The sequence below is a fragment of the Triturus cristatus genome, chromosome 1_2 (genome assembly GCF_964204655.1).
Source record: "Triturus cristatus chromosome 1_2, aTriCri1.1, whole genome shotgun sequence".
Classification (NCBI taxonomy): domain Eukaryota; kingdom Metazoa; phylum Chordata; class Amphibia; order Caudata; family Salamandridae; genus Triturus; species Triturus cristatus.
The window spans coordinates 17,869,593-17,887,828 of NC_140580.1; the positions used below are offsets into that span (position 1 = coordinate 17,869,593).

General features: G+C 44.3%; 1 pseudogene across 1 annotated transcript in view; it reads right to left on the reverse strand.

Moving 5' to 3' along the window:
• LOC146866653 (serine/threonine-protein kinase 38-like) overlaps positions 1-9,305 on the reverse strand; it is a 659,816-nt pseudogene extending 650,511 nt beyond the window's left edge. Inside the window, exon 1 of the transcript XR_014966481.1 lies at positions 9,046-9,305. The product of XR_014966481.1 is annotated as a serine/threonine-protein kinase 38-like (transcript). The remainder of the gene's footprint in view (positions 1-9,045) is intronic.
• Between the last annotated feature and the right edge of the window lie 8,931 nt (positions 9,306-18,236).

Below are 18,236 nucleotides of genomic sequence, written 5' to 3' on the forward strand. Positions count from 1 at the left end.
AGCGTTGGTGAGGAGACAGGGAAATTATCAGGCGGGAAATCAGAATGTTCAGGGGCAGGGAAGGCCAAGGCCAATAGACCCTAGAACAGGCATGGATGTGGCGACATTGAAAAAGACTACAGCATGTCATCAGTGTCACCAGGTCGGACATTAGAGACGCGAGTGTCCCCTGAACCCATGGAATCAGATACAGTTGGAAGGGGAGAGAGTTCAGGTCCCTGGAACGGAAGCGATACAGACAGTGACTAGACCTAGAATGGTAAAAGGGGGGGATTGGTGTTCCGCAGGTACAGGTTCCCAAGCCACCCAGAATACAGAATGTACAGCAGGGAGCTCGAACTTATTTGCAAATGCCAATGTTTGAAGTGAGCGAGGAAAACGAAATTAGTCTGTTGGCATCGAAAGGAGATAAGGATTGTATCCTTATAGCCATTCTAGAGGTAGATCAGAAAGGACCCTTTGTAGAAGCAGACCTTGACGGTCACCCTACAACCTTTTTGGTTGATACGGGGGCTACCAGATCGACTATAAGGTCGGCAGTGGTCCCGGGGTTAGCTCTTTTCGGACAAAGCATCCAGGTTGTTGGTGTAGCAAATAAGAAACTGATTAGTCCACTGACGGAGCCAATTCCGATTAGGATAGGAAATTTCAGTGACCGACATCAGTTCGTGGTGTGCGATTCTAGTCCGGTTTGTTTGTTAGGAAGAGATTTATTGTGCAAGCTCAACTGCACGATTTACTGTACCCCGAAAGGAGTGGAGGTAGAAACGAGAGACGACGACGCGACCTTTAAGGTTGCAAATCAGCGTGTGTGTGTGGAAATGTATTCAGCATTGACAGTGGAGGAGCTTCCACTTGACTTGAGGGACTCAGTGTCTATCGATGTATGGGACCTTAGTGGGGAGGAGATAGGTTTAGTCAAGGGAGTAGACCCCGTGAAAATCCAGATTAAACCGAACGTAGAGTTTCCGAGGACACCCCAGTATAAGTTATCTCCTGAAACTATTGCAGGGATTAAACCTGTGATTGAGTCTATGATCAGGCAGGGAATACTAATGGAGATTATGGGTAGCCCATGTAATTCGCCTATCATGGGACTGCAGAAACCAAGCAGGAAATTTAGGATTGTGCAAGATTTGTGGAAAATAAACGAAATAGTTGTTCCATGTTGTCCAGTGGTACCTAATCCATCTGTGATACTATTTCAGATCCCATGCGAAGCTGAATGGTTCACAGTGATTGACTTGTGTCAAGCTTTTTTCTCGATTCCCCTACATCAAGAAAGCCGATTTCTTTTTGCATTTCGGCTGGAAAATCGCGTGTTAACGTGGTGTTGTATCCCCCAGGGGTATACAGAGAGCCCATCTATCTTTAATCAGATCTTGAAGAAAAATCTTGAAGGTCTTGTGTTGCCACAGAACTCTGTTTTAGTGCAATACATTGATGATCTGCTCGTTGCGTCCGAGACGGAAGACGCCTGCAGAATTGATACCGTTGCTCTGTTGAACTACCTAGGAGAGAATGGTCACAAGGTGTCTCCAAACAAGCTGCAATACTGTTTGAGCGAGGTACAGTATTTGGGGCACCGAATTGAGAAAGGCAAGAGGAAGGTGTCACCAGATCGCATTGATGCGATTCTGAGAATGCCAGTTCCCTCGACTCAGAGGGAAGTCAGAATGTTTCTGGGAATGGTGGGTTATTGCCGCCAGTGGATCCCGAACTTTTCCTTTGAAGCGAAGCCCTTACAGCGGCTGACGCGAAAGGATGTGAATGATCCGGTACCATGGGACGAACACTGCTTAAAGTCGTTCTTGAGACTGAGAGAAGCTTTATGCAGTGCACCAGCTTTGGGAATGCCAGATTATAACAAGGCATTTGCTTTATTTTGTTGCGAAAAGGAAGGATGCGCATTAGCAGTGTTGACTCAGAGTCACGGAGGTGTCCATAGACCAGTTGCCTATTTTTCAGCTACTTTAGATCCAGTAGCATCTGCGTTGCCCGGATGTCTCAGATCCGTTGCTGCAACAGGTGTCAGTATCGAAAGATGTGAGAGCATTGTGATGGGTCATCCACTTACTGTTTATGTGCCACATTCAGTCGAATTGTTGATGACTAGGACTAAAACCCAGCACCTCACGAATAATAGGTTGACTCGTTATGAACAAGTTATCCTTGCTGCAGATAATGTGACGCTGAAGAGGTGTTCCGTTTTAAATCCTGCTACATTGTTGCCGATTCCAAATGTAGATGTAGATGAAGATTGTGAGGACCATGATTGTCTCGATGTGACTGAACTATGCACCAAACCGAGACCTGACATTGTCGATGAACCGCTCCCAGTTTCAGGTGAGATTTTCTTTGTGGACGGTTCATGTTTAAGAGACAGTGTTGGTCAATTGAGAGCAGCGTTTGCTGTGTGCACCATCACAGGGGTGGTTGAAGCCGCTTGTCTAGAAGGAGTATACTCCGCGCAGGTGGCTGAGCTTATTGCTTTGACTCGTGCCTGTTTGGCCGCTGGTAAGATCCGTGTAACGATTTACACGGATAGCCAATATGGGTTTGGTGTGGTTCATGATTTCGGACAGCTAGGGTCCCAGAGAGGGTTCATGACATCTTCTGGTTCACCTATCAGAAATGGGGACTATGTACGACAATTGTTGGAAGCATTGCAAGGCCCAGATGAAATTGCTGTTGTCAAATGTTCTGCACACACTAAAGGAAATGATTTTGTGTCATTGGGTTATAATTACGCAGATGAAGTTGCTCGATTTTGTGCAGAGCAGGGATGTAATTTTACCGAGAGCTATGTTGTGGAAAGCGAAGAGATAACAGAATATGATGTGATGTTAGCTATGGCAGACTCATGGGAAGAACTGAAACAGTTGCAAGATGGAGTCTCTAATCAGGAGCGGGACAGCTGGATAAGGGCTGGATGTGAGAAGGGAGATGTAGATGTATGGGTTTTGAATGATGGACGAGCTGTGTTACCGGAATGTTTGTTGAACCCCATGGCGAGGTTGATACATGGTGCTGTGCATCTTGGTAGGGACGCAATGATGCGAGTGTTTCGTCAGACGTGGTACAATCCGAAGTTTCGGACAGTGGTTGAAGCTGTGTGCCAGAGGTGTGTCACATGTCAACAGATGAATGTAGGAAAGAGGACCGCTGTGACGTTGAGTCACAAAGGTAGGTCAGGTGGTCCCTTTAATAGGATGCAGCTGGATTTTATTGAAATGTCGAAGTGTAATGGGTTGAGGTACATATTAGTCATAGTATGTGTCTTTTCCAGGTGGGTGGAGGCTTACCCGACACGTAGGTGTGACACACTCACTGTAGCTAAGTTATTATTGAGGGAATTAATCCCGAGGTACGGTTTCCCGACCTCTTTTGAATCAGATAGGGGAACGCACTTCCACAGTGAAATTATGAAGCTGCTTTGTGCTGCTTTGAATGTAGATCAAAGATTGCACTGTAGCTACCGACCAGAGGCTTCTGGGATTGTGGAGCAAGTTAATGGGACTCTGAAGGCCCAAATGGCAAAAGTGTGTTCTTCGACATCTTTGAAGTGGCCAGATGCATTACCTTTGGTTCTCATGAGTCTCCGTAGTGTCCCTGATAGGAGGACTGGATTGTCACCCCATTAAATCCTCATGGGAAGGGCGATGCGTTTGCCAGCAATACCTGCTACTGCTTTGATTAATATCACTGATGATATGATACTGGACTATTGTAAAGGCCTGGCTGACGTGGTCCATTCTGTGTCTCAGCAGGTGCAGACAGCAACGGTTCCAGCTGTAAGTGACCTGTGCCACGACTTGTGCCCAGGAGATTGGGTACTGGTGCGCAAACACGTGAGGAAGAGTTGTCTGGATGCTCGCTGGCGCGGACCCTTCCAAGTCATATTGATCACGAATACAGCGGTGAAGTGTGGAGGACTCCCGAACTGGATACATGCCTCCCATACCCGTAGAGTTCCAGCACCCTTGGAAGAAATAGCCCCTCTCGAGAACGAAAACCCAGCTGAGGTGGCAGAGCCATCTGAGAGGGCAAGTCAAGCTGTAGGGGTTGCTGACGCAGCTGGTTGTGCACTAAACCAAGCCGAAAGAGAACGTGATAGTAATACAGAACCTGACTCGAAAGCAGAAGAAGAAAGAGCTGCAGAGGGCAGTGCAGAGTCAAATCCTGCAGAAGGAGAAAGTAGTGCACAGGGTACCAGTAGGGAGACTGGGGGTGCCACCGAAGCAGAAAGGGTTTGGCCCGTGAGTCAAAGACGGGAAAACTTGAGATTGGCACCAAGAACAGATCTCGCCCCAGTTTCTGAAGAATCGGAAGCAGAACAAGGTGATGAAGATCAATCCCAAGGTGCTTTGAGGCGATCGAAAAGAACAAGAGTGCCGTGCCAGAAGTACGCCTCACCAGAGTGGGCATATTCAGTGACTGATGACAGGTTTACTGGCCACGGGACGGCTGAGATCGATCACACTGGTCAACAATTCTCCGTTTCCGAGAGTAGAAGTGTTGTTGAAGATCCCAGGATTGGAGATCGAAGGAATCTTGACCATCAATATTCCGAATCCGCCACTCCTGAGCATCATCCGTGGTTTGATTCTGGAAACGCTGGACTTCCCAACATTCGCAGTTATCCCAGCTCCCCAAGAACTGACAACCCTTAAACTCGAAATCTTGCAAGGGGTCCTACAGCTGTTGGGACCCACAGCTATTCTGGACTGATTGAAAATTTAGCGTATATAGTTTGAAAAGAAGATAACTTAGGCCCGAGTGGAAGAAGAATAAAGTTAGGGATTTTCCGTTGGAGGGCAAAGAAGAGTTAGGGAAGTCTTTCAGACCGAAAAGACAAGTAATTGGACTTTGCTAGAGGTTCCCCCAGTTAAAGAGAGTAGCTGAACTGAACATTGCTGGATGAGAAAGAGACTTGTGTCAACAGAGACTGCACTGAACATTGAGAATAGTTCAAAGATGGCGGAACCTGGAAATATCCACCGTAGAGCTAAAATAGTGATAGGTACACTGTTAGGGATAGTGATAGCTGTTATATTTGCAGTAGTAGTAACTTCATACATGGTGGCCCATAGACAAGAGGGGGAGGTTCAGGGAACACCGCCACCTTCCACTCCGAGACAGGGAGGGGTCACTGGTAGAGATCAGAGAGCTCAGATGCTTGAGGAGAGTCGTATGTTTCATATAGACTTGTCTCGAGCTGATTTCAAACTCAATGCTTATGCGAAGCTGTTGTATGAGTATGTTGATGCGATGGATGCGAAGGATTGTTATGTGTGTATGCAATTGCCTGCTTCAGTAGACGAGGGTATTAGATACCATCATCTCCCACTGACATATGGGATTTCTTGCAGCCTATTGCTTAGTTTGTTTTATGACCGAAGACAGTTTGAGTATTTCTTTTCAAATTACGATACAGTACTTCCTGAAGTTCCGGCATACAAGCATTTGAATAGGTATGATTACTACAAGTCAGAAGATAGGCTTCGGAAGTATTTCATACCGACTGTGAAGCTAGACACAGCTTATGCGCATAGACATAATTTGACATGCTGGTTGTCTGAGACCGAAAAGAAGTTCATAGCTCAGATAGAAGATAGGTACAGAAAACTGACTCAGACACGAAGTACAGGCGATAGTCCAGTGGATTGGATGGATGAGGAGAGATTGCACAAATCTAAGGGAAGTTATGGACCAATTGCATTAGATGAAGTACAGAAGGGGAAGTTGTGTATTGCTCGTCCACAAACCTATTATGAGAAGGTCCCAGTGGGACAGAGTACGTGTGATCACACTTTCACCATGGAGGACTCTGCTAAGAATTTCTTGCAAACTCCGGTACAGGTGATTCCGACCGTGTACTTTGTATGTGGGAAGAATGCCTATGTGAGATTGCCTGCGAATTGGTATGGTTCATGTTACCTGGCTATCATCTTCCCAAAGATTTATCATGCTGAGGATTTGAAGATGCTAGAGACGGGACGTCATTCTAAAGTGTGTAGAGCTGTGAGTGCAGGAATAGTGATTGGTGATATATATGGAGCGACTATACCTAGTTTGGGCGTGGTCCTGAATGACGTGAAAATAAGAAGGTTGGCGACAGTAGTGGATGAATTGGCAATAAATTCGGCGAGGTCACTGTTGTTGGTGAATAGAGAAAGGTTATCGATACGGAATATGGTTTTGCAAAATCGCCTTGCGTTAGACGTGTTATTGGCAAAGGAGGGCGGAGTCTGTAAATTGTTGAAGGTTCAAGAATGTTGCATGTATATTCCAGACAATAGTAAGGATCTGGAGAAATACATGGTCAATATCACCACAATTCACAAAGAGATACAAGATCTGACAGAGGAGAATGTGTGGGAAAAGATTGGTCAAGGATTTGGTCGTGTGGGAACTTGGTTTGCGAACTTGGGAATGGGATTTCTTGGATCTGTGTTGAAGCCTAGAATAATTGCCGTGGTATGTGTGATCGGTTTGTGGGGATTCGTAAGAGCATGGAAATGGTACAGAGGGAATAGAGCCGAAAGAGCCCTCAGAGCGAATGAACAGAGAATGGCGAGATTGCAGGACCGTCAATATCAGAATCTTAACAGGATGGAAGGGATCCGACATGGTGGGATGGTAGCAACTGCAGTTTAGACCAGCTTTCATTCCAGGAGGAATGAGAATGATAGTGTGATGACAGTTGTCATCAAAGGGGGAACTGATGTAGCGCCTAAAGGTTTGAAAATTGTAGGGGTGCATTATATTCACTGTTAGTCGGCACCCGCACATAATCAATACATATTTAGATGTATCGTACATAATGTATTAAGCAAATGTATCAGTTATATCGTAACATAGAAGTGGTAGAAATGTGATACTACATTGTGAATATATTCGGTGAAATGCATAATGATTAGTTCCTGTTTAATGCAATGTATTAGGCTAACGTGTATCCTGGTTGAAGTAACTCATGTAGGTCGTTATTCATGTATGTGAAAGTAAAAGTACTAAGGCTTAGGATGTGATTTAATAGTGTTTTTAACCTGGTAGAGGCCTGAATGCACATATATCGTTAGGGAAGAGGCCTGGTATTTTCTTATGTTAGCTGAATGCGGTAGGCCGCAATGATTCATTTCGTTAGAATGTTTAGGCCGCAGTAAATTATAAAAGTTAAAGGATGCAAAGTATTTCTCCATCCCATGATCTCACCGCAGGTGCAAGGACAGTTGGTTCGTTAGTAGAAAAGGTCTTTGTCCAAGAGTTGAATTATGGAGAAAGCCAGACATGGGAGTGCATTGGAATGTGCCAATCGCAACTCCTCGGGCCGAAGGTGTCTGAGACTCAAGGCCAAGCTGATGGACGATGGAAGATGGACAGCACGGGACGGAAAAGTACTGGAAGAAGACCTGATCGAGGATGTGTGCCAGAGGGCGTGTTCTATGTTTTGGGGTTTCGTATTAGGGACAGCACCCCGAGGGTTGGGCAGAACAGAGTAGCTCAGAGCAGAGAGAAGAGGTGGGCGAGGAGCTAGAAGGAATACTCTAGATCGAACTCTCACTAAGTGAAGACTTCTTAGGGAGTTTCACTTCTGACACCTTTCCAGGATTCTTTGGGTCTCAAGGGAACGCTAAGTAGGGATGCCATCTAGCATAGAGTAGGGACAGAGATGTTTGGGTTTAATGATTCCTAATATCGACATTGGCTTGGTAGTGATCTACCTCATGCTTTTAGAATTTGTACTTTTGTTTATATTTAGTCGTATGCGGATTCTTTGTAGAGTAGCATTTGTGTTAGTGCCCATTTACCTGTTGTGCCTTGTATTGAGGTGCCTTTATCTGCAGATGTTTATGTTGATAATAAAATCCCGAGAACACTAGAGATTGGGTCTCGAGTCCTTAATTATGTCAAATTGTGGAAAGTACTCTCTGATAATTGTGTTTGCTCCCTCCACGCTATTGGGCAGGTAAAAAGGTTCAATCGGCCAGAGTGGGTTCTTGGAGATAAACGGTAAACAAGAAAATTGGGCCCCAGCATCTGTCATGTTCTTTTTTTGGGTGGGTCAACAACAGGTGTAGTCAACTGCAGGCCATTGTTTCAGTGAACTAAACGATTCTCGACAGAACTGATATATTCTGATTACAGACAAACTATCCGTCAATTTCAAATATACTAAGTTCAGCATAAGCATACATTTCAGTCTCAATCAGTTAACTCGCCAAGACGAAAATTAAGGTCTTTGACAAGGCAAATTCTTCTAGATTAATGTTTAAAATAGATAAAGGAACATACTTGTTACAACCCTTTAAAATCACACAAGTTGTCTTTTGGAATGCCCAATTATTTGATGTATTGCCCCAATACTTTCCGGAATGTTTTTTCTTTAAAAGAGGAAGGTGAGTTTAACTATTAAATAGCAATAGGCCTATCCTTTGTGACCTACTAGCTGACCTACTGGCTTTGCCAATGTTTTTTAGCCAAGGTGCACAGCATCAACAATGCTGTGTAGCATGGCTAAAGTTAAAAACAAAAGCCATCAATTTGTCTGCGGGCTGTCCCAGCATTCGCACGCCTCCATAATGGCGTGAGGGCTTGTTTTCCTTTCTAGTTAAATTGTTATTTTCGCTACTGACTATTTCAGTGGCTGGGAATTGCAGGATTAGCATCCAGGAGAGTTTAACAGTGAACGCACAATTAACTGTATTTAAAAACATAAATCAATACATTGCATTACCTTAGAACCCAATACTTTGTTTTGGTATGCTGGCATACCAGGAGTGCCTACACCTCCTGCTGCAGTTATAATGATAACACCCCCTCATATCATACTGAAAACTGTATTCACCCAAGTGTCCACTCTTTGAGCTGCGCTGTCACTAACAGATCAATGTCTTCCCATACTTTGCATTGTAACGTGCCCAACTGTCATTTCAAAAGCACCTGCTCTTCACAATGCACTGTTATCAAGGTATCAACTCCTCATGTATTCAAATTCCCATTCCAGATGCTGAATGCAAATTGTCTCGCACCGTGCAGTATTACCTGAGTACTCGTTCCTCATGTTGTGCCATCAAACTAATATAGTAGTTCTCCAAAGTCACTTTCGTGATAGTGACCCGTTCCCGAGTGTGACTACTGGGAGAGGTACAAGCCGCCGGACGGGTCATAGCCATTGTGAGCAAATAAAAAAAGAAAAGCCCGCACACACTTATCGTTCGACTTCAACGCAACCACAAACACAGAGGAACAACACAGCTCTAGGAACAGAGCAGCACGAGTAGTTTGCGGGGCCCTACCAAAGCCATTGGAGGTAGCACATAATGAAAATAAAAAAACAGACTACTTGGCAGCGTACCGAGGGGCATGGAAAACAGACTACAGATTGACTGGACAAGGGAGTGGAAACAAAGAGCGGACTCTCTTGCTTCGAGGAACACAGAAAAGACAGACATCAGTAAGTTTGAGCGCTGACAACTGCCGGCGCCGTACTGAGGGAAGCCACCTGTTTAGGGTTTTTCTGAACAGTCCGCTATATGCGACTGAAACCCTCATTACTTCTGGATGTTTCTGTTTAGTAATTACAACAGCAAGGCAACCGATCGCGTATGTGGGTGCATATAGCAGTAGAAGATGAAAGTCTTCGATTGGTTAGGAAGTTAGAGTAGCTCATTGGCTTTTGGGCATAGAAGGTTAAGAGGTTTGGTATTGGGTTATGCTTAGAATTGCGGCCAATTTTAACTGTGTATTTTGGTTGCTGTGTGAAATTGGGTAAAGCTCTTTCGTAGAGGACTGTTCTAGGGTCCTCATTACGAGTGGCCCAGTACATTGCAATGTGCGTTCTTGGAAAATATTGGCACGTCAAATCTGCTATTGTGAGAGAAATGTAGATTTTCCACAGCCTGATGAGCAGAAAATCTGGATTTTATTAAGGACACGGAGGCTAAGATTATGCAATCTCCTTTTATTGCCAGCTCACACAGCAGCAACAATAGAGAAGAATTTAGAATATTGATAACATTCTGAACATTAATGTAGTCCAGCGACAGACAGCCATCTTCCTTCTTTTATGTGCGCTGCGAACAAGATAAATTTCAAACGAATCTCTGAGGAGTAAAAGAACGAGTCAACAGGAGGAAGTTTCCAAGTAGAATCTCCGTCATTCTGAAATAAAAATATAAGATACGTTAATCCACCTGGGTGGGAAAAAGGTGGTGGGATAATCTTAGCCTCCGTGTCCTTAATAAAATCCAGATTTTCTGCTCATCAGGCTGTTGAAAATCTACATTTTATGGCACGACACGGAGGCCAATATTATGCAAGTTTAAAGTGCATTTAATACATTATCAATTGCATTAGAAGTAGGTTTGAAATAACAAGTTTTGAACATGCATTCATTGGACCAGTCGGCCGCCTTTAGGATATCTTTTAAACTTCCGCCTAGGATAAAAGCTTTGTAGGCAGAAGCGCCTCTAAGGGAGTGAGCCCCAAAAATTGAAGTGTTTACCCCTCCTTCATACATTACGTCTTTCACCCATCTAGCCAAGGTGGGGGAAGAAATGGGTTTATGAGGGCTTTTGTGAGAAATTAATAGTTGAGACATTGTTTCTTATAAAATTGGTTCTCTTTTCATATTCTATTAGGCATTGCACCACACACAATCTTGGATTTCCCAGAAAATAAGGGTAGAAGATGGTCGAGGAAAGGGTCTTAGTTCTTCTTTTAATGTAGAAACATACTCCTTCAGGTTGATATGCCCTACTGGTGACGTCCAGAGCTTTGACATCGGATGTTCGTCTAAAAGAGACTAAGCAAAGGAGGGTCGTGAGTTTATAGGAGAGTTTTTTAAGAGGTAAGGTCTGATTATCACCCCAGCTTTCTAAAACTTGAAGTATTAATTTAACGTCCCAAAGGGAAGACTATTTGGGTATGGGGGGTTTAAGGACCCTAATGCTTCTCATAATTTTCTTTGTTAAAGAATTTTGGCCGACAGGGAGGAGGCCGTTTATGAGGCAGTGACCTGCAGAAATTGCTGATCTGTAGACGTTAATAGTTCTATATGACAAGCCTGACTCAAAGAGTTCAGAGAGGTAGTTAATCACGTGTACTACATCTGTCGAAATGGGATTGATACCCCATTGAAGGCACCGGCAAATCCATTTATTCCATGCCAGTCTATAAGCTTTTCTAGTGCCTGAGGCCCAGGATTCAGAAATGAGTCTGAAAGCATCTGACGAAAGGCTAGGGATTTCCCATTGTCTCCGGAAATCTTCCATGCTATCAGTGTGAGGGATCCCTGTTCGAGGAGGGGATGTATTTCCCCTCGAGGGCCTAGGAGGAGAGTTCTGAAGTGGGGTAGGAGAAGGGGAAAGTCTATTGACATTTCTAGTACTATGGGGAACCAAGCTTGGGATTTCCATAGTGGAGTTACTAGGACTACAGTTTCCTTGAGTCTCCGGACCTGTAATAGAAATCTGGGTAGCATGACGAACGGGGGAAATGCATAAGGTTTCTGACCTCTCCAATCCTGGAGGAAAGCGTCTATGCCAGCAGCTAGAGGATCTGGTTTCCAGCTGAAAAAACGTGTTAGTTGAGTATTGAGTCTGTCTGCAAACAGATCTAAATTGAAGGGACCCCATAGGTGTTGAATGTGTAGAAAGACTTGCCTGTTCAATCTCCAATTGCTGGAGTCTCTGAAGTTCCTGGAGAACCAATCTGCTACTCCATTGCTCAGACCAGGAATGTGTTGGGCTACAACCGAGATTCCTTTTTCTAAGCAGTATCCCCAAAATTCCTTTGCCAGGTCTGCCAAGTCTTTTGAGTGTGGTCCGCCCATCTTGCTCACATATTGGACTGCTGAAATGTTGTCCATGCGAAGCATCACACAACATTTTATTCTTTCTTGAGTGAAACTCCGGACGGCAAAGGAGCCCGCTAGGAGTTCCAGACAATTGATGTGCATGTTTCGCTCTTGATATGACCATAGACCTCCTGTGGAAGTGTTTCCGCATATCGCTCCCCAACCCTCTAGGCTCGCATCTGAGTCTATCACCAGTTCGGGATTTTCTCCGAAGATTGCCCTTCCATTCCACGCTTGTGAGTTCTTGAGCCACCATTCTAGTTCCTCTCTGGATTCTTGGTCTAAAGACAGCATTTGAGAGTACAAGTGATTCTTGTGCAGACATCTTTTCTTTAGTCTTTGGAGAGCCCGATAGTAAAGTGGGCCCGGAAAGATGGCTTGGATGGTTGAGGACAGGAGCCCTAGTATTCTGGCTAAGTTTTTTTAGAGATATAGACTTCTCTAATAAGATCTTTTTAATTTCTTTTCGTAATTTATTTAGTTTGTCTCTGGGGAGACGTAATTCTGTCTGAAGGGTGTCTACGATGAAGCCTAGGAATAGTGTATCTTGTGACGGTGTTAAGCATGATTTTTTTATATTTATTACAAATCCTAGTTTTTCTAGTATTTCTATTGCCCATTGGGTGTGTAGGGATACTAAGTCCTTTGACTGTGCCAGTATAAGTATGTCGTCGAGGTAAATTATTAATCTTACACCTTTGGCTCTGAGCCAGGCTGCTACTGGTCGGAGGATCTTTGTGAAGCACCAGGGTGCTGAAGAGAGACCGAATGGGAGGCTTGAGAACTCCCAAGTTTTGTTTAGCCATGTAAAACGAAGATATTTTTGTTGTGGGGGCCAAATAGGAATGGTGAGGTAGGCGTCTTTTAGGTCTAGTCTTGTTAACCAATCCCCTTTTCTTAAGATGTCCCTTAGGAGGTATATACCCTCCATTTTGAAGTGACGGTAGATTACCCATTCGTTCAATTCTTTTAGGTTTATTACTGGTCTCATTTCTTTGTTCTTTTTCTCTACCAAGAAGATATTGCTGATAAATCCCTGATTTAAGTCTGTAGTCTCTTTGATGGTGCCTTTGGATAAAAGGTCTTGAACCTCTTTGGTTACCAATTTTGAGTGATCTTGAGAGAAAGATTTCTCTCTGGGGTCTGTGGTGGAAGGGGGTGTGTGAAAATTCTATTCTGTAGCCTTTGACTGTTTGTAAGACCCAGGGATCTTGGGTCACTAGTTTCCATTTTCCAGAGAATAGGGCCAACCTCCCACCCACTTTTATGGGGGAATCTGAAAGGTCTTTTAAGTAGCATACCTGAAGAGAAGCCTCTTTGTCTCCTGTCGCCTCTGGAGTTGCGAAAGCGCCCTCTCTGCCTTGGGGGGTAGAAGTTGGAATAGGATGTGAAGGGTTGATGTAAGCTCCTATTTCCTCGTGCCATATAGGGTCTGGACAAAGGTGCACCTCGGCCGGGGAACCGACCCCTTGTTCGCCCGGCCCTTGCAAAAACTAGGTCATGGAAGACTTTTCTTATATCTCTTTGTGATTTTTGTATTGAGTTGAAAACTCCAACATATTTGGCCATTTCTTTAATAAAATCGTCGCCAAAGAGTTGTCCTTGTGAAGAAGGACCTCCTTCTTTATTGGCGAGTTCAATGAGTTTGGGATCGAGTTTTATAAGGATGCTCTTTCTTCTTTCATTTGAAAGTGCCGTATTGGCGTTGCCAAGGAGGCACACAGCTCTTTGCACCCATTCGCATAATTCTTTCGGGTCGACCTGAGAGTCGTTCAAGTAGGCTGTTTCTGCCATCTCAAATATCTTTGTAAGGGGACCAGTAACATCCAGGAGTCTATCCTAGCAGGATTTCTGAGCCAGAAGGTGATATAGTCGGCAACATGGCGGGAGGGGGTCCATTCAGATGATAATGGGTGTCTTATTAAGAGCGGGTCAAACATCATGTCCCCAAAGGGGTCGAGGATTTCCATCTTGGAGCCAGAGCCAGAAGTCTTTGAGCCTTCATTTGGCTGTGGGTGAGTCCTCACAGTCAGATTCGAATTCAGAAGGGCATGATAGGTCTATTTCAGGCTCGTAGGTTTCATCATCCTCAGAATCGCTAGATATGGGGACGGTGGGGCCTCTTTCTTGCCCATCCACAGTGTCTGGTACACTCACTCTATCACCGGCATTATCCGGTAGATCCTCTGAGACCCTTTTAGATATTTTTAGGGGTAAATCGCTTGATGTTCTTTTTTTGTTAGAGGTTTGGGGCCAGTAAGGGCATCCAGGTTGATTATTAGAAAGGGATTCTAATTTTTTATTGATGGTTTCATCGAGCGACCCCATCAATTTGCCTAATGCCATATTAATTATGTCCTCTACTTTATTTAGTACTAAGGGGTCTAAACCAGGTTGGTTATGAGACATTGTGTCTCCTTCTTTTTTCCTTTTCTGAATAAAGTTATGAAGATGGAGTTGGGGGTTAAAAGTGGTAACAGGTAGGTACTTGCGTCCAAGGTAGGTACTTGCGTTCCAATGTGGGGTTAAATGTTGATATTGAAAAGGCTCTGAAGGTGAAAAGGCTCTTCGTTGTTGAGTTGAATCGTCGTTTGAGCTTTAAAACAGCTCAAACGGAGGAAGTGATGAAGACTTAAGGGCCTTTCCTCTAATGGGAAGCTTCCTGGAATTGTTGATCTTCCCCGGTGCGCACCGGGAGAAAACGGCTCGATGTTGCCTCGAGAGGGGAGCCAGAGGCAGTTTAAGTATTATTTAGACAGTAACTGAGGCGGGAGAGCGAAGATTCAGGGCGAGGACCGCGAGATCGATGTCTCGGCATTTCAGCGCGATGTGCGCGTGAGTAAAGGAGAGGTCGATGCCTCGGCCATCGAACGCAATGCGCGCGTCGTCAGTAAGGGGGTTAAATAATGCCTGTATTAAGGCCGCCTAGGGTGTGAAAATACTATGAGGTGATAACCGGGGGGAAGGGGACAGCTACGGGTGTCGGTATTAGGATCCGAGCAAGCGAAGGACGCTGCGGTTAAACACCGGGGGCGTTTAAAAAATGCTTGTTGATTTAGAGAATGTTTGATGTCTTAGGGAGGTGCCAGGAGAACGCGGTGTGTCCGTGTTTGGAGGTACAAAGGGGAGTGATAAAATTCACATTGGCAATTCGTGGGAATTAGGTTAGACGTGATCTAATATGTTAGGTGGTGAAAAACATAGTAAAACATTTTAAATAGTATACAATAAATCATTTTTAAGTTATAGTAAACAATATAAAGTATATAAATACTTAAATATGAACAAAGTTAGTATTGGAATGCACAAATGGAAGAGAGAACAAAGTGTACTTATCGGGTGAGCAGCAGCAATAAAAGAAGGAAGATGGCTGTCTGTCGCTGGACTACATTAATGTTCAGAATGTTTTCAATGTTCTAAATTCTTCTCTATTGTTGCTGCTGTGTGAGCTGGCAATAAAAGGAGATTGCATAATATTGGCCTCCGTGTCGTGCCATAAAATACATATTTTCCGGAACATGAGGGTCTTAATTAAGCACTAGAATCTGTACTTGTACTTGGGAGTTATCTACCGTAAGAAGAATACTGGTAGGCAAGAGTATATTGTAAGAGGTTTATTCTTCAAGTAGAATACAGCACACCAGGAGCGGGCGGTCGGCGTAGAAAGACAGCGCGTCAACAGCTTTCTTCAACTGACAGGCTACCTCATAAAATATAATTTAACAACAAGAGAGAGAGGGAATTTTATTTGGAGCCACTCTTAGTCCCCCAGGGCTGGTATAGATAAACAAAGAAAGAGTGTGTCCGTCAGAATAGGGCCAGTGCTAAGATATTTCAAAAGGCACGGGGGTGAATCACTATGTTTTTAGAAGAACCCTCACTCACCAGCCTAGCTGGTGACATGCTTCATCATTGGGTTCCCACCGGAGAGACCGAATGTCTCCCCGGTGTGCTGCAACGCCTGATTTACAGCGGAGCTGGATTCTTTGTGAGTGAAGACAGTGCAGTCAGTGATGGTGCTGGTTAAAATGTGTCACAATTTAAACCAATAAACGACTTTAATAGTGGTCAACTGGACACAGTTTAAAAAATATATATAGTGTGGTGGACGTGAGAACTCTGGTAATAATTTGACCAGCTACGTCCTAGAGAAGGTGCAATATAAACAGAGTGGTCGACATGTTTCTGCTTCTTACGATATTACATGAAGCATTCTTCAGGACCTAGTGTTGGACCACCACGGCGGTATACGCTCGCTAAGGCGTACCCTGACCTGTGGGGTCTGGAACCGTTAGAACTTACGGTTGAAATGAGGTAACCCTTCAGGATTTCTGAGAGCTTTCGGTTGTGATGTTAAATTCAACGTCACTGCATGAGTCCGGGTGGGGGGCGGGACTTCTAGTCACACATACGCCAAAGTCGCCAGCCCACGAGCAACCTATTCGGTCCACCTTCGGACTCGAATGTTCTTAGCACTGGCCCTATTCTGACGGACACACTCTTTCTTTGTTTATCTAGGCTACCTCATAAGACATGATGGTGGGGGTGGGGGGGTACGGGTGCCTGCCTGGAGGGATGGTAAGGAACATTCTAGAAGTGGAGTACATTACAACTCATCTTCCTGAGGGATAGGAGGAAGGCGGAGGAAAATGCATAACAACGCTGTGAATTGTGATAATAACATTGCAGGAGATAAATGCAAAAATGACAGTTATACAGAATAGAACAAACCCATAACAACACTGTGAATTGTGATAACATTGCATGAAATAAATGCAAAAATGACAGTTATACAGAATAGATCAAACGCTAATAGCATTCAAAATCCTTAATCCAGCTAGGTTTAGCTATTGCACGCCCAGACCTGGTTGTGCTGTTTTCACTACCACTCTGGTGTTCCAAAGACGTGTCGCAAGTATCTGGTTGACTAGTGGGAGCTTGACCCTGAGCCTCCCTTATATCGGTATCATTGATCGCAGTACTCTCTTCTTGGATTACTTCTTGATCATGGACAGGTGCGACATCAGCAACCTGGGGTTGGTTGTCCCCACAACTATTGTCTATGTCAGAATCATAATCACACACCCGTCCCATTCTCATCTTTGCACATCCAAAAACATCCTCTTGATAAGGTGGTGAGTCTACGCCACTTTGGTCAGATATTACAGCCTTTTGTTTCTTACCCATAGGGTGCAGAAAAGTGCTTGACCTTACCGCCACTTAGCAATGCAGAATTGCTAAATATTTTCTTTCCCGCTAGTGGCTGGGTGTTGCGACTCTGCCCTTTCTCCATGAACCCAGTGCGTTTGACTCTAACCATATCGCCCACTTCAAGGGTCACTGGTCTGCATTTGTGTTTCGAATCGTGAAGTTCTTTGCTAATTTCCTGTGAATGTAACAAGTTCTCTTTCACAATCTCAGGAGACCACACAGCCTTTTTGGCTGTCTTCAACCACCCAATGTTGTCTTTAGACATAGGCGTTATTCCTCTCATTAAAACAAAAGGACTAGAGCCCGTGCATTCATTTGGAGTCACTCTGTAAGCCCACACCATTTTAAACATTTCGTTTTTCCAGGCTAAACCTATATGGTTTGCTACCTGTTCTATACCCTTGATGACACTGTTGAACCGTTCTACTGCACCATTACCAGCAGGATGGCACACCTAACTGGTTTTGTGGATAACACCATTCCTTTCAAGGTACTTTTTGAAGTTTTCAGAAATGAACGGAGGTCCGTTGTCACCAAGGATGTGCCTCCCCTTGTGAAAATTTTGTCGAGGAATTTTATGATGCTGCCTGAGTCAGTTTTGTGGAGTATTCCCACTTCGGGCCACTTGAAGAAATGATCCACCATCACCACAATGTACACTTGTTCATCTTGTTCTCTTATGGGTCCCATTATGTCAATGGCTATTCTCTCCCAGGGCATACACGGGCTAGACAAGGGGTGTAACATGGGCCTGAAAGACACCTGCAACTTATCTGAGTTCTTACATTGCGTACACTTCCTCACCTTCCTTTCAAATGCAATGTCACATCCAGGCCACCAATACCACAGCTTGACTCTGCCTTTGGTTTTGTTGATTCCCGAGTGCCCTTCGTAGCAAATCTCTAAGATTCTACTTCTTAAGGCTTCAGGGGGTACCACTTTACCTTGTCTTAAAACCAGACCTCCTTTTAATGACAGCTCATGTCTACGTTCCCAAAAAGTTCTGAGTTCCTTATGGACCTTTCAGGCCACCCACCAAGTATCATTTTGCCTAACTCTTGCAACGAGTTGTCATCATCTTGTGCTTTCATCCACTCATCCTTTGAAATCCCAGGGAACTCTTCAATGATATTGTCAACACAAAACTTATCGACCATGTCTTCTA